Source organism: Lepidochelys kempii, chromosome 2 (genome assembly GCF_965140265.1).
Source record: "Lepidochelys kempii isolate rLepKem1 chromosome 2, rLepKem1.hap2, whole genome shotgun sequence".
Lineage (NCBI taxonomy): Eukaryota > Metazoa > Chordata > Testudines > Cheloniidae > Lepidochelys > Lepidochelys kempii.
This window is the reverse complement of record NC_133257.1, coordinates 2,397,303-2,411,863: the sequence shown is the minus strand read 5'-3', so window position 1 is coordinate 2,411,863 and position 14,561 is coordinate 2,397,303.

Sequence of the window (14,561 nt, the reverse complement as noted above, 5' to 3'; positions counted from 1 at the left end):
CAGGCTCAGCTGCCCCAGAGCTGGATGGGGCATGCACTGCACAGGGTGCACAGGGAGAGAGCGGGGCTCGGTCCCAGCTGCCCCCCGGGAGCTCCCCCTACCTATTGGCCCCAGGCCTGAGCTCCCGCCTGCAGGGTGCACAGCTCGAAAATAAATAAACAAATAGAAAAAAAGAGCCCATGAATAACGTTTACTTACACTAGGCTGCCAGCTGGGAGGGCCTGGGGGCTCAGCCGTCTGGCGGCGATGTCTGGGCAGCGAGAGAGAGACGCCCACCCCTCGCCTCCCGGAGAAGCCACAAGGGCTGGGCAGAGACATGAGTGCTGCAGAGCCTGGGGAAGCCAGTGCAGAGCAAGAGCACTGGAGGGGAGCAGGGGCCGGCTGTGGGGCAGGGAGCCTGGGGGCTTGTTTCCAGGAGAGGGGGAGGGCAGGGATGGGACAGGCTCCCCCTCTTGCCCTTGCCTCCCTCCCATGCCCAGCCCCACTGCTCCCCTTTCCCCCCAGGCTGGCTGGACTCCAGCAAGGGAGTGTTCCCCAGTGGCTGGGAAGGGCTGCCGGGACCCAGCACGAAATCCCAGCGGTGCTGCCCAGTGACTGACCTAGGGGCTGGGGAGCGGAGCCAGGGCAGAAGGCAGAGCGCAGGGAGGAACTGGCTGGCAGGGGGCTCAGGGGAAAGGCATCTGCGCAGTGGGGAGCCCGCTCCCGCCCTGCCCCCAGGGTCAGGCCTCGGCACCCCACGAATGCACCCTGTGTCCTCACACTGGCCGGCAGGGGGAGGTGGGTTCCTGCGCAGCTCTCAGCACTGCCAGGGCCGCAGGAACTCCCCAGGCAGGCGGGAAGGGACCCCCCAGCGAGCACATCTGGTAGGTCAGCGGGATGCCCGCACCTGGGACACCCCAGCTCTGACGCAGCATGAGCCCCGAAAGGTGCCCCAAGGACGAGCAGCAGCCCCGAGTCCCTCCTGGCCAGAGGGAGCCCGGGAAGCTGGGGAGAGGGTCCTTGGAGAGTCGGGCTCTGCTGGGCTCCCACGTGGGGGCTCAGGTCCTACTGCACTCTGCTCCTCCCTTCTGCCCTACGGGTGCCCAGCAAAGGGGGCAGGGAGAGAGTGGGGCGATGCCTTCCCAAGCGCCACCCTCATGCTCCTCACAGGAGATTGGGCAGGGCTCCCTACTGTCTGGGGGCTGCTGGGGTTTGGGGTTGGCTCTCAGTGGGGTTTGGGGTTGGCTCTCTCCCCATAATAACAGAAGGGGGAGGGCCAAAGAGAAAGCAGGATCCTGAGACTGACAGTCCCCAGGGCCAATAGGGAGAGGACAATGCTACAGGTCAGTGCAACTGACAGGGCAGGCAAGCCAATGAGGGAGCCTGGAGCCCGGGGGCCTGTCCCCCATGTGAGCCAGAGGAGGGCAGAGCTAAGGGGAAAGCAGCAGCTGAGCTGGGCAGGAGGCAGAGCAGCAGCCGCGGCTGGAACCAGAGGGGTGCAAGAAGCAGCCGAGAAGGGGGCAGAGCCGCAGCGCTGAGCCAGAGGAGGTGGCCAGGGGGAGGAGCCAGGAGCTGGGGCAGCTGCACCGACAGGAAGTATCCAGCGCTAATAAAACGGTGCCCCCGGGGAGACAGATGGGCAAGTGGCAATCCCCTAAAACCTCTGCCTTTTCCTTAAGCAAAGCAAGCTGTGGGCTCAGAGCCGGGGTAGCGGATGCCGGCTGTGCCAAGCACAGTGAGCGGCCGGGGAGACGAGGGGGCCCTGGGCAGAGGGCCCTGCCCAGGGAGACGTCGACAAACAAGACACCTTGCAGCCGGACGCGGAGGGGGGATGTGACCCCGACGGGGGGCTGATGCTGGGGAGAAGGGCCCTACCCCCCAGCGCCTGAGGGTGTGCGGCCACCACCAGGGCAGGTGTCCGACCCTCGGTATCAGCACAGCCAGGGCCTGGGCAGGGGCCTGGGACGGGTGAGGAACAGCCTGCAAACTCTTCTTACATCCTGGAGCTGGCTGGTCGCGGTGTCCCGTTGCCCGCATTGTTTCTTCAACCTTTCCCGTCTTTCCTTATTTTTCTGACTGTTGCTGGTTTGAACTTAATGCCAAGATCAATGGGTAAAGGAAGCGGCCAGTGCAGAGAGAGGACCCCGGAGCGGGGACCCCCTGTCCCAAGTGACCCCCGACAAGCCTGGGGGGTCCAGCCCCCCAGGAATCCTGGACCCAGCCTTGTCAGGGTTACAAGGACCCCACCCGGGAGAGTCCTCGAGGTCAGGTAGGCCTCCGGGTGAAAGGAGTGGGAGCGAGGACTCAGTGCCTTTTGCCAGCCGATTCCATCAGGGCACTGCAGGAGCCAGGAAAGTTCCCCACAACAGCGGGGCCAGCCCCTGGCTCACAGGTGTGTGTGAGAGGATCCCCCAACTCACAGGTATGTAACCCTCCCTCGCCTTCCTCTCTTGCTTCACTCAGCAGTGACCCAGGTAACAACCCTGCCACTTAAACCACCATCACTGGGCAGCTGAGTTCACAGCCCCCAGGAGCAGCTTCCCCTCTCGGACCTGCTCCAGCCGCGCGGCACGAGGGTTGGCCACCTGAATGTCTTTAACGCAAGCTGAGATGCTGGAGCACAAGACGGCAATCTCCAAAGATGCTGCCCACCTGCCAGGCTGCCCCAGCAGCCCCCTGACTGGCTCCCAGCAGGCGGAAGGGCCAGTCCCCTCACTAGTGTCTGTCTGTGTACGGGAAAGAGGGGTGTGCTGGGCGCTGGCTTGGCAAATGATGCCTGTTTATATAGCCCCGGTATTCCCCCATTGCTACCTCCCTGGCTCGTCTCTCTGCGGGGCTCAGTAACCCGGGGAGTTTCTCTGCCTTTCTCGCGTTGCCCTCACTCAGAGCTCTTGGGGGTTGCCTGGCTCGGGAGCCCCACCGCTCCGAGGGGGTTGAATCAGGGGAAGGGGAGCTGCAGGACACATCTGGATTGCTACTCTGCCTCCGCCCAGGGCCAAGAGGCCCCCTGGAACCCAATCCGGCTCCACAATCTCCTGAGTCATTCCCCAGCAGGATCCTTCCCCAGAACAATGGCCCATTGAGCGACTGCGGCCCCGTGGCAAAGAGCCCCTTGTTCTGCCAGCCCCAGCCCCAGGGGAGGAATGTCGCTAAGTGCAGGGCTGTCGATCTCACGCGGGGACGTTGCCAAGGTGCTGTCAAGCTGCACCTGCCAGCTCAGCCAACAATCAGGTGGCTCTGCCTTTTTAATCAGGCTCCCTGCTCTTAGACTATCGGCTGCCTGCCCCCTGCAGCCGTTTCCCTCCCCGCTGCCCTGAGGGGGAAGCCAGGCAGACGAGGGAAGCTCACGCCGTGAGACAAGGGCAGAGCTGGGCCTTGAACCCAGGCCTCGGGACGCCGAAGCCCCCCCACCCTCTGCAGGGAGGAAGGACGTTCGTGTGACGCCCAAACAGCCGCACTAGAGCGATCCACGGATCAGTGCAGCCAGCGCCAGGCCAGCCCCCGGGAGGTCACCGGCGCCCCTGGCCAAGCCGGGCGAGGCCCACCCCATACTCGGCTGCGACACCGCAAGAAAGGCCACGTGCAGCAGGCAGCAGTGCTCTCCCCTTGGTTTCTGACCCATTGGCCCTGCGTGATGCCAGGGCAGGCTGGGAAATGTGGAAACCCAGGCCCTGGGCGAGCCATAAGGGGCCCACGGTGGGTCCGTCTGGAGGGTGCATAGCACTGCTGTGGGGCGCCCTCAACTGGTGCCACTCCCCCCTCTGGCCACACCAGCAGAGGGGAGATGTGGGGGCTGGGCTGGGCAGGCGAGAAATTCCAGGAAGAGGGAAGCATGTGCCAGTCTCTTATCCCGGTCCCAATGTCCATCTTGGGACCCTCCTTCTCCAGGCTTAGGGAGGGGCTGGAGTGGAGGTGGGCGAGGCAGCCAGGTGGCCTCTGAGCCGGCTCAAGCCAGGTGCAGAAGCCGGCAGTGAGCTACCCACGGGTCTCTCTGCAGCTGCCAGATACGCAGCCCTTCTCAGGAGGGCTCTGGCTAGCGATGGAGGTTTCTATGCTGCCCTGCTTTGAAGGGGACACTGGCCCCATCCCACAGGCAGGACTCTGTGATCCAGGAGGAGAGGCCAGGCCCCAGAAGCAGCTGTTCCACTTCCTTTGGAAAGAGCTGAGGGTGCTGGGTTGGGGTTATCCCCATCTTGCAGGTGGGGAAACTGAGGCAAAGAGCAGGGAAGAGATTTGCCTGTGACTGCACGGCTGGGAACAGAACCCAAGAGTCCTTACTCCCAGCCCCTACTCTAAGCAGAGATCCCACCACTCCCTGCCTAGAGCTGGGAATGGACCGCAGTGTTTGTGCAATAGGCAGGAGGGAGGGAGCTGGGCTCTGCTGGGCGTGCTGGGCAGGGAAATGCTGGCAGGCCCGCTGAGATGGGAAGGGCCGTGCTGCTGGCGTTGGGTGAGGCTTGGCCACAAGTGCACCCACAGGGTACATCGAGGATTGATGGGGCAGCACCATGCAGGCAGGAGTGGCCAACCCAAGGTTTCGGGGGGGGAGGATTTGCTCCTTCCACCACCCCCGCCCCCGCATCCTCTCCTGCTCCCTCCCAGGGTGCAGGCAGCCTGCTAGCACTGCACATGGTGTGAGGCGAGCCAGACGCCCGTCGGCCTCCTTGTCCCCCATGGGCCAGGCCTGCGGTGACCCTGTGTGCCAATCCCCCAGCTCCCTGCGCACATGGCCAGAGGCGAGAGCTGATGCTCGGGAAAGGTTTATGAGCCAGGCGGGGAGCCCGGCTGCCTTTTATCTGTTACAAGCCAGGCCCCGATGACGCCGGCTCTGCTGCCTGTTGGAAAGCACCCTGCAGAGAGACTGGGGCTGTGAGTCATGGGGCCAGGGCCCTGCCAGCCCCCACCCCATGGGTAGGGGAGGGGTCCTGCAGGCAGCTCCCAGGGCGATGGGGGCGGACAGCCCAGGGCACTGGGAACCCAGCCATCTGGCTGGGCCCTGGGACTGTAGCTGCCGCAGCCGGGAGTGGCAAAGCAGAGCTGGGACCAGGAGACCAGGGCCCCACTCCCCGCACCCGCAGCCTCAGCCCCCGCCTACCCTGCGGGCTTGGGCCCTGGGCAAGGATTTTGGGGTGAAGTCACTCTGGGACACGTGGGCGGAAGGATGCTCTGTGGCTGGCGGACAGCGGCGGGGTGCCAGGACTCCTGGATTCAGTTCCCAGCTCTACCCCCGAGTTGCTGCGTGACCATGGGTGAGGCTCGTGGACCTGGATTAGTGGCTCTGAGCCCACGGAGAGGGGCTGTGAAGCAGCAACAGTGCCTGGGGAGAGTGGGGCTGACTGAGCCTGACCCCCTTTGAGGAGGCACAGGCAGGACTGGGAGCTCTGACTCCCCCAAGCGGCTCACAGCCACTGGCTGGGGTGAGGGGAGTGGCCCTGCCTTTGGCTACCGGGAGACTAGGGCACTGCTTGCACCCCCTGCTAGGATTGTGGCTGGAGCCTGTGCTCTCCCCTTGTGCACCTGCACAGACTCCCCTCCTCCTGCCTCAGTTTCCCCCGTAAAGTGGGGTGATGGGTCCTGACCCCCCGCCAGCAGGCTCTGAGGATGCATTCATTGTCTCCCTGGGGCTCACGCACAGCACTGAGGTGCTGAGCAAAGATCCTTCTTCATGGGGGGGCTGGCACTGCCTGTCTGGGAGATGGGAGATGTCACCGCAGGGGATTTTATTCCCTCCCTCCCTTTGGAGAGCCGTGCTCCTGGGCCTCCCCCCTGAGAAAGGGGTAGCCAGGCATAAAGGCACGTTGGAAGGAACACGCTGGGCTCCAATTCACTGCGATCGCTCAGGACAGGGTCCTGGGTGCCACAGGGGGCAGCTCCATGACCCCTGCTCGGGGTGCAGCTGCGGTCAAGAGAGCTGACAAGCAGTAGCCAAAGCAGGGACTGCCTCTCTGACCCTCTTCTCTGCTGCATTCCCCTTCCTTTTCTTCCCCTTTATCTGATCCCCCACCCCCACAACATCAAGGAACTCCCATGCAGTTTGCTGCCCCGGCATTGTTCACTGTGCCGGTGTGTATGGCCGGCCTGTTATCTTGTCTGTACAGCGCTTTGCACGATGGGGCCTATTCTCTCCCCATAGGCACAACTGTAACACACACGATTAATAATAAATAGGGCTGTCAATTAATCGCAGTTAACTCACGCGATTAGCTCCAAAAAATGAATTGCGATTAATCTCACTTATTACGACAGGATACCAACTGAAATGTATTAAATATTTGTGGATGTTTTTCTACATTCTTCAATATTGATTTCAGTCAATCACAACACAGAATACAAAGTGTCCAGTGCTCACTTCATATTATTTTTATTATTTTTGCCCTCATTCTGTCATAGATTTCATGTTCTAGCAGTCTCAGATGATGACCTGGCACATGTTTGTTTTGAGAACACTTTCACAGCAGATTTCACAAAACGCAAAGAAGGTACCAATTTTAGATTTCTAAAAATAGCTACAGCACTCAACACAAGGTTTAAGAATCTGAAGCGCCGTCCAGAATCTGAGAGGGATGGAGTGTGGAGCATGCTTTCAGAAGTCTTAAAAAAGCAACAGTCTGATGCGGAAACTACAGAACCCGGAACCACCAAAAAAGAAAACCAGCTTTCTGCTGGTGGGATCTGACTCAGATGATGAAAATGAACATGTGTTGGTCTGCTGCTTTGGATCGTTATCGAGCAGAACCCGTCGTCAGCATGGACGCATGTCCCCTAGAATGGTGGTTGAAGCATGGAAGGACATATGAATCTTTAGCGCATCTGGCACATAAATATCTTGTGACGCCGGCTACAAAAGTGCCATGCAAACGCCTGTTCGCACTTTCAGGTGACACTGTAAACAAGAAGCGGGCAGCATTATCTCCTGCAAATGTAACCAACCTTGTTTGTCTGAGCGATTGGCTGCCCAAGAAGTAGGACTGAGAGGACTTGCAGGCTCTAAAGTTTTACATTGTTTCGTTTTTGAAAGCATTTTTTGTACATAATTGTACATTTGTAAGTTCAACTTTCATGATAAAGAGATTGTACTGCAATACTTGTATTAGATTAATTGAAAAATACTATTTTTTTATTTTTACAGTGCAAATATTTGTAATAAAAATAAATATAAAGTGAGCACTGTGCACTTTGTATTCTGGTTGTAACTGAAATTAATATATTTGAAAATGTAGAAAACATCCAAAATATTTAAAATAAATATTATTCTATTGTTGTTTAACAGCTCAATTAATTTTTTTAATCACTCGACAGCCCTAATAATAAACAACAACAACATGTCCGAGTGCTAAGGAACAGGCTGGAGAATGGTCCAACCCCATTACACGTTGATGGGTCCCCCTCCCCTGGTAGCCGGGCTCCGGGCTGGTCTCACATAGAACTAGAGGGGGCTCAGAGAGGGGCAGCGAGAATGAGTATGGCTCTGGAAACACTCTCCTATGGAGAGAGATTGAAAAGATTTGAATCGCTGAGGTCCTTGGGGTGGGGCTAGCATTCAAGTACAGAAAAGGTTGTTACAAGGAGGAGGGAGAAAAATTGTTCTCTTCACCTCGGAGGCTGGGACAAGCAGCAGTGGGCTTAAATTGCAGCAAGGGAGGGTTAGGTTGGACATTAGGAAAAACTTCCTAACTGTCAGGGTGGTTAAGCACTGGAATAAATTGCCCAGGGAGGTTGTGGAATCTCAGTCATTGGAGATGTTTAAGAACAGGTTAGACAAACGTGTCAGGGATGGGCTAGATAATACTTAGTCCTGCTGTGAGTCCTGGGGACTGGTCTAGACAATCTCTCAAGGTCCCTTCCAGTCCTACGGTTCTATGATTCTATGTTTGTGCAGCCCCTAACACCTAGCCACCTGGGCTGTGGTTTCTAGGTGCTCCCATAACAGCTACGGGGAAGTCCTAAGAAGAAGACTGGGATAGTTACCGTACAAAGGAGCTGCACAGAGGAGCCATGATGATAGCCTAGAGCATACTGACAAGGGACGGTCGATGGAACTAAAAGGCCTGCCACCCAAAGCCGACCAAAGGAAGCAATTTCCTGCACAGACGGCAGAGCTCACTGCCGAGTGGTCAGAGTTCATTCAAAAACACAGGGAGATCAAACCTCGTGCTTCCTGGCTGACATTGCGGTTTGGAAGGAGAGACTTTGGTGGGGCCAATTAACCTGTCTGTCCTCCAGGGGGTTCTTAATCTGCAGCGCCTGCTGCTGCCCCACTCAGAGGCAGGACAGCGGGCCAGAGGGACCCTGGGGCTTGCCCCAGTCTAGCCAATGTCCCCTGCAAGTCAGGCTGCAGCAGAAACTTGGAAACGAAATGCAGCAGGTGGATGGCTGTGTACTGAGCCAGACAGCGCCGGGGAGAGACGGGGAGGAGTGACGGGCCTGTGATCTGCAGGGGGCCAGCCTAGATCATCATCATGGAGCTGTCCGGCTGTAAAGTCTCTGCCGGCTGGGAATGGAGCCAGGCCACCTCTGCAGCGCTCAAGGGGTGGCTTGTGCTCAGCACCGTGGGGCCCAGACAAAGCTGAGCTGACTGGAGATAGCCCAATGAAAGGCCACATTGTCCCAGCCACATGACATGGGCTGTTCTGCACCAACGCCTGCTTTCCCCCTTAAACGGGAGTGGGGCAGGAACAGAGGAGCAGGAACAGAGGAGCAGGTCCAGCTCCCGTCCTGCTGCGTTCGCAGGGCTCAGCGGCAGCCCCTGGAGAGCCCCAGTCTGGGAAGAGTCGTTCCAGGGGGGACCCCCTTGCAATCACCTCGCGAGCTGCCAAGCCTTAGCCCCACCTCCAGCCAGCCTCCTCAGCCAGCAAGGAGCCTCCCTCAGCAAAGCGGGCCCTGCCAGGGCTCCTCCCTGGCCAGAGAGCGGTGCTGAGCCGGCCAGGCCACCGCTGGGAGTCCCCTCCCCTGGGCAAGCTGCGTGGAGCCGGGCAGGGGTCCCCTCCCCATGGGGAGGGTCATTGAGAAGGGTGCGGCAGAACGATCCCCGGGGTCTGAGCAGCCCTCCCGTCTCCCTGATCCCAGCCCACCCGGTTACAGGCTCACACGCCACTGGGGGGAGTGGCTGATGGGCTCCCAGCAATGGCTGAAGCTCAGGGGTGTACGCGTCTCCTTTTGGATCTATCAGTGTAAGGGAGCGGGACATAGGCCGTCTGGCCTAGCGGTCACAGCGGTCACCCGTCAAGGGTGGCCACGCGGCGGTGGTCAGCGATCAGAGGCCAGAGTCATGGCTAGAGCTGGGATTGATGGGCCAGAGGCAGGGTCAGCATCAGACCGGGGTCGGAACCAGTGGTCACTACCGGGCTGGAGTCGGAGCCAGGGGCAGGCTGGAGAGCAGAAAGTGAGGCAAGCTCCAGGCAGGCCAGAAGTCCACATGGATGGCCAGACAACTACCTGGGTCCTGCTCCAGGGTTAAACCTTGAGCATGGGCCAATCGGCCGGGGGCAGGGTGCTGTGACTCTGGTCCCTGTGGGCGGTACGTCCTGTAGTGCCTAATCTTCAGAGCGCTCCTTGGGCATGGCTCCCCGGTGCTGAAGTGCGTCTGGCAGTTGCCCTACAGACCTAGGTTCTCACTCCACTGCCCGCTCCGAGGGTGCCCTTCCCCCAGGCGGCTGCTGGGCCTGGATAGTCTCAATGAGACCTTTTTACCAGGCCGTGGGCAGCAGGTTCCCCGGAGCCCTTGTCGGGGCCATAGCCCTAAAGTGCAGCCTCCCCCTCTGCAGCTTAGAGTCGAGGATAGTGGGGGCTATATATTCCTCATGCCTGTGAACCTGGGCGGGCGGGGGCAGCTGGAAGGGGTCCTCCGGGTAAGGCTTCAGGAGGGATACATGGAAAACAGGATGTATCTAAAGGAATCGAGGGACCTGCAGTGTGAAGTCAACAGGGTTGTTTTGCTGACAAATCCAGAATGGTCCAAGGAACTGGTGGGTCCACTTGTAGTCCTTGTTCATGTCTTCAAGGTGGTCCGTAAGCTTCTCCTGGATGTAACGACTCCATTGGATCCAGTAGGTGGCTGCTGGGTTCAGGGAGGCTGCTGGCGAGGCCAGGTGGAACCTCTAATTTTCCAAAAAGGGGCTCTGCCCCGTGGAAGCATGGCCAGCGTTGTGGTATGAGAACTCAGCCTCAGGCAGCAGAGCGAGCCAGCTCTCTTGGTGGTAATTGACAAAGTACCCTAGGTATTGCTCTAGCGCTTGGGTCACCCGCTCGGTCTGCCCACGCCTCTGGGGGTGGTATGCGGAGGAAGAAAAAAGCACAAACATTCAGTAACTGGATCATTTCATGCCAAATGTGTGAGACAAAATCTAGGCCCCTTGTCTGAGGTGATACAGTCCGGAAGCCCGTGAAGATGGATAACATGGAGCATGAGGAAATGAACCGTTGTTTCAGCAGAGAGCAGGCAGTCCCAGAGGGTGAATTGCACCATTTTGGTCAGTTAGTCTACAACAGTCAAGACCACAGGGAGTTTGACTATGAAATCCAGGGGGATCGAGGCCCAGGGTCTAGATGGGGTCTCCACAAGTGTTAGAGTGCCAAGAGGCTTGACGCGGGGTATCTTGGTGCATTCACACAGGTCACAAGAGTCCTGGACTTGGGCTGGAATGTGGGTGTGACATTACGCTCCATACTCTTCATAGAAATATCGCTATGGTATGAATATGACATAACTAAGATATGTTTTATGGAAGATGGGTCATGTGAGGTATCATTGGAAAGGTTACGATTTACTGAATGTGATTGTCCAATTTGTATGCATGTGTCATTTCTGTATCTAAAGTTAGGAATATGGACTATGTAACAATTTTGACTGTGTCTACTTTGGAAACAGACAGCAGGCCATCAGCCTTGATGGGCCATTAGGAGGAGAACAACAGAACTTTGAAAATGCTGATCGCACTCCTTCCTGAGAAGTTTACTGGGATGCTGCATTGACACAGTGGGGCCAGGTGACTGTCACCTGGTACTGGACAATGTCTTAACTTGCTGGTACTTTTCCCCTGTGAGGGGATAGCCAGGGGCTTAATCTTAACTCTTCTCCATTGCTGCCCAGGAAGGGAGATTGCTAAAAACACCTGGACCAAAAGGCAGTGTTGAGTCCAGGCTGAGACAGGGGTCCAGTCTGTAGAGAGAAATAACTGGAACTGTAAGCGACAGAAACTCTGCAACTTGCCTAAAACAACACTGAGGGTGAGAAATTACATTTTGTAACCTCAGGTTTCAGAGTAGCAGCCGTGTTAGTCCATATTCGCAAAAAGAAAAGGAGGACTTGTGGCACCTTAGAGACTAACCAATTTATTTGAACATGAGCTTTCGTGAGCTACAGCTCACTTCATCGGATGCATTCAGCTGTAGCTCACGAAAGCTCATGCTCAAATAAATTGGTTAGTCTCTAAGGTGCCACAAGTCCTCCTTTTCTTTTTGTAACCTGTTGCTTGAGTGTATTAAGTATAGTTTGCGTGTTTTGTTTTATTTGCTCAGTAATCTGCTTTGTTCTGTTTGCTATCCCTTATAATCACTTAAAATCTGCCTTTTGTCGTTAATACATTTGTTTTTGTTTATTATAAAACCCAGTTTGTGCAATTTATAACTGGGGGGGGGGGCAAGAACTTGTGCATGTCTTCCTCCCTATTGAGAGGGGGAGTGAATTTATGAGCTTACGTTGTATAGATTTCTCCACAGCGCAAGACAATAGTGTGACGAAGTGGGACTCTTCTTAATGTTTCCTCTGAATAGTATGGGGGTGCCTCAGTTTCCCCTAGGCAGTTCTTAAGTATCTAGGTGGTGGGGTAAGGGTGTATGATCATTGCAGAGCCCTAGAGGGCAGGTGTGGGCAGGGGTCTGGACACAGAGAATGGCCGACACCCTGTTTCCTGGCAACTGATGGCCTGGGCCCTTCCCCCCTGGGAGGTGAGAGCTAAAGGGTTAGAGAACAAAGGAATCAGGTGACCACCTGGCCCGGGAAAGGAACAAAGCCCAGAGGAGGAGGGGCTGGAGGGAGTTTCAGTTTGGGGCTGGCTGGGACATGGAGTGAAGTGCAGACGTGGTTGTCTGGCTCACTGCCCCCCAAAATGGACCCAGCTGAGGGGTCCCGTTCTCTGCACCTGCAAGCTCTGTTTTAGACCATGTTCCTGTCGTCTAATAAACCTTCTGTTTTACTGGCTGGCTGAGAGTCACGTCTGACTGCGGAGTTGGGGTGCAGGACCCTCTGGCTTCCCCAGGAGCCCCACCTGAGTGGACTCGCTGGGGGGAAGCGCACGGAGGGGCAGAGGATGCTGAATGCTCCGAGGTCAGACCCAGGAAGGTGGAAGCTGTGTGAGCTGTGTGTCCTGAAGACAGGCTGCTCACAGAAAGGCGACTACCCCAGAGTCCTGACTGTCTTCATGGGGAGCAGTTCCAGAGCATCGCCCAGGGACTCTGTGACAACTGGTGGCAGCGGTGGGATGTACTGCACCCCGTGGATGGCACTTCCTGCAGTAAGTGACTGGGGAGCAGTAACACGAAGGGGGATTGCCGAGGACCAGGCCTGCTGAAGGCTCGGAGAGGAGCGGTTTCGGGGGGCGGTTAACCCCTGGGAGTGTGTGACCAGTGAGAAGGACTGTGCAGTAATGGGGTCCCCCTGGGGACTGCAGTGAGCAGTCTCAGGGGCGGAGGAGCCTGCAGCTTGGCCCGGGGAGAGAGAAGGACTTTTGCAGTAACAGGGTTCCCCTGGGGATTGCAGTGAGCAGTCCAAGGGGCGGAGGAGTCTGCAGCTCGACCCTGGCAAAGAGGTGGTGACCTCGAGAAGGGCTGGCACACTAGGGGTTCTCCCTGGAAACCGTGGGGAGCTGAGAACACACGGGCCTGTGAGTCCACAACAACTTGGGAGGAGCGGAGTGATGGTCTGTCACCGTCTCCTTAAGAAGGACATTGTAACCCTGTGCAGAAAGAGAGGGTTGAGCGTTGGAAAGTTCACCAAAGCACAGTTAATCGTGCAGCTGGAGGAGGATGACCGCTCGAAGGAACAGATTCCTGACCCCAAATGGGGCTACAGCAGGATCTGGGAGCTGCTGGAGTGGCAGCCAGGCATCCCCAAGACTCCTGTCCCCGACCAGACGGGGGTCTTCACGATCGGGTTCCCCATCGGTGGATCGGAGACGGATGGGATTGGAGCTGAGTCCTAGAGAGCCAGAGGACTGTGAGAGACAGCGAGAGCCCGAGAAAGAGCTGCAGAAGCAGCAGCAGCATGAACTGGCGTTGGGGGAGCGGAGAGGCCTAGGGGACCCCCCCGGGGTGAGTGGGGATAGACCCCGGGGGGCCAGTTCCGCAGGGAACCTCGAGACTAAATTGCTGCCCCTGGTTAAGGAGGGGGGGGGTGGATGCCACCTCACTGCCTTTGAGCAGGCTGGCGATTTGAACCAAGGGGACCCTGTGGAAAAGCCCCGGTGTCTAGCTCCCTTGCTGGATCCCAAGGCCATAGACTCCGTCAGCCAGATGGTTGGGGATGTGGACTCCTGGTCCCAACCTATATGTCTGTGTGGAGTTTCCTGGGGCCAGGCCCCTCGGACCCCCAGTGGGAGCGGAAGGTGATGGTCAATGGGGAGACATTCTTGGGGTGGCCAAAGGGCATGGGCTGCATAAACCTTCCCACATGCGGCCTGCGAGTGCTATCGACCACCCCCGACCTAAGGGAGGGCGTGAAACTGGAAGGGCCTGGTGTAACTCCTACCAAGGAAGGCTGGGGCATCCATGGGAACGTTGGTGGCTTCGAACTTCCCCAGGTCACCGGCTAAAGTGACCCCGCTCAGTTCGATCTCGAAGGGGGGAGAGATGTGACGAAGTGGGACTCTTCTTAATGTTTCCTCTGAATAGTATGGGGGTGCCTCAGTTTCCCCTAGGCAGTTCTTAAGTATCTAGGTGGTGGGGTAAGGGTGTATGATCATTGCAGAGCCCTAGAGGGCAGGTGTGGGCAGGGGTCTGGACACAGAGAATGGCCGACACCCTGTTTCCTGGCAACTGATGGCCTGGGCCCTTCCCCCCTGGGAGGTGAGAGCTAAAGGGTTAGAGAACAAAGGAATCAGGTGACCACCTGGCCCGGGAAAGGAACAAAGCCCAGAGGAGGAGGGGCTGGAGGGAGTTTCAGTTTGGGGCTGGCTGGGACATGGAGTGAAGTGCAGACGTGGTTGTCTGGCTCACTGCCCCCCAAAATGGACCCAGCTGAGGGGTCCCGTTCTCTGCACCTGCAAGCTCTGTTTTAGACCATGTTCCTGTCGTCTAATAAACCTTCTGTTTTACTGGCTGGCTGAGAGTCACGTCTGACTGCGGAGTTGGGGTGCAGGACCCTCTGGCTTCCCCAGGAGCCCCACCTGAGTGGACTCGCTGGGGGGAAGCGCACGGAGGGGCAGAGGATGCTGAATGCTCCGAGGTCAGACCCAGGAAGGTGGAAGCTGTGTGAGCTGTGTGTCCTGAAGACAGGCTGCTCACAGAAAGGCGACTACCCCAGAGTCCTGACTGTCTTCATGGGGAGCAGTTCCAGAGCATCGCCCAGGGACTCTGTGACAAATAGT